The 2,166-nt window shown below is 34.2% G+C and overlaps 1 long non-coding RNA gene across 1 annotated transcript in view; it reads left to right on the top strand.

Moving 5' to 3' along the window:
- The window catches only part of LOC113946696, a 12,336-nt gene extending 10,510 nt beyond the window's left edge, over positions 1-1,826 (top strand). Inside the window, exon 3 of the long non-coding RNA XR_003527521.1 lies at positions 302-1,826. This is a non-coding gene — a long non-coding RNA (uncharacterized LOC113946696). The remainder of the gene's footprint in view (positions 1-301) is intronic.
- The last annotated feature ends 340 nt before the right edge of the window (positions 1,827-2,166 follow it).

Below are 2,166 nucleotides of genomic sequence, written 5' to 3'. Positions count from 1 at the left end.
AATAATAATAATAATAATAATAATAATAATAATAATAATAATAATAATAATAATAATAATCGTTACTACTGGGTGCTGGTTGAATATGGCAATTACTATTATTGCCAATCACGATTAGAAATAATTATCCTGAAAGCAGGGAGGGTTCAGCTGCCACGGTGTTTTGAATAATCACTTCAAAATGAACAGCAAAATATTAGGTTCACATACAGGGATGACTGCAAACTTTCAGTTGCAGCAGTTTTTAAAGGAGATCTTGAGCTGTTTTACTTGTGAAGCTTCACTTTCTCATCTCTTACAGGTCCAGTGATGTGCTGTTCACCTACCACCCTGCACAGTGGCCCTCCCACAGTGGTCCTCTTGTCCCCTCCACCAAGTTCCCTGAACACACTGGACGCCAAACACCTTTTCAAGGCAGTGGTGCCCAGTGCTTTGGTCCCTCCATTTTCAACAGATGAAGCAAAGAGATTACAAAGGATAGCACGGTTCCAGACTGAAACTCCACTTGCTATATTTATGTTGTGGAACTTTATGCAGGCCCTCTCATTTCAGCTGTTTGAAATGATGTGTCACTAGGAGGAGGTCACAGGTGACTGGCAAGTTCAACCTACTTAGCTCAATTATCCTAGTTTCATTTCCAAGTTGTGTTCAATTTGATCTTCCTGCTTGCCTCCAAATTATCTTAGAGGAAAAAAAAATCAAATGAAAGCAGACAATTTAAGCCAAATCCTGTACACCATTATTTATATGCAAAATCATTTTTGTGATATATACTCCCCTTAATGACTATGGGATGCCAGATCTTTCCAAGCAAATTTACAAACCTAGCCATCAAATTATTTCAAAGGCAGGCCTATTAGGGACAAAGATAATTATGAACTTTCAGAAGCTTTGTAAAAAGATAAGTTTCTGAGTGTTGTCTCTTTAAATTTTTCTTAAGTTTGTTTTTAATTTAAGCCTGGAGGCATAGTAGAGAGATATGCAGAATCTAATAAGGAGTTTGGAAAATAATGTGCTGTAATCCAGTGCTGAGCTATTTCTCCATAAAATATGGATAAGGAATCAATTCATAAGCGCAAATATCTACTAGGACTGAGTTTTAGCAAACATTTCACATGATCATTCTTATATGCATTATTAAGGAGATAACAAAAGTGCTTCAAATCAAGCCCTATATAGTCACATCTGGAAATGCTCTTTTCTGTCTAATTTTCATTTTTTCCCCTCAAAAAATGTTAGAAGAAAAACTAGTCTGTCCCCTTGTATATTAATTGTTACCATCAGCTTTTAATCAGCAACATGTATAGTTAAATTTACAGAATTCATTCCATGTTGCCCCTTTAGAGAACAGTGAAATGAAGATAGTGTCTTTATTCATTTATAGAATCTGATGTTTAAAGCAAACCCACACACATATAGCATATACATTGCTTTATGCATATAGACAGGCATGTAGGCACATAGACACAACACATGGAAACAAGTTATGACCATGTGTTGGAAAAAATACTAAAATGTATCTGTGCATTTCACCAGATCCTGAGCCATACGTCATCAGAGAAGAAGCGATCTAGGGAAAACTAGTTAAAATCGGACACAGCTAATTTCTGAAGGCATTGGAACTACAATAAGTTTTGCTGCACAATGCATAAGCACTGTCTGTTTTCAAAGCTCTTCAGGTTTTTTAGTCAAATAAAGCATTACCATGAAGGTAAGAAGAGTTAATAAACTTCCCAGAAGTTGAAAGGAGTTGATACAAGTTTGGGTTTGTTTTTTTGCTGATATATAATGTAAAGGAATTAAATTCTGAGGACAAAGATAAAAGTTTCTAGGACCTATTACTACTACTTTTATTTTTTAAAATAAATATTACATTTTTCCTTTTAATGAAAGGCAAGAAAAGTATTTTCCAAACAGAAGTAGCAAAAACTATTTAGAAGAAAATTCATAAGCAATGTTTTTTTAAAATACTCTGGAGTTTTCTGAACAACTCTGATGTTGTTATCTGTGATAACATTCTTATCACAGCTATTTTCTTTTTACTATTTTAAGTGGGTATTCAAGGTAAATTGATGCTTTATGTATATCCTGTCTCAATTTGTAACACGCTATTCTCTGTAAGGACATTATTTGAAAAAAAATACAAAGAAAAAGTGATAGCACTGG

Source organism: Corapipo altera, unplaced genomic scaffold (genome assembly GCF_003945725.1).
Source record: "Corapipo altera isolate COAL_440 unplaced genomic scaffold, ASM394572v1 23b, whole genome shotgun sequence".
In the NCBI taxonomy this organism is placed as follows: Eukaryota; Metazoa; Chordata; class Aves; order Passeriformes; family Pipridae; genus Corapipo; species Corapipo altera.
The sequence above is the reverse complement of the archived record's forward strand: the minus strand, read 5'-3'. Positions and strand labels throughout refer to the sequence as shown.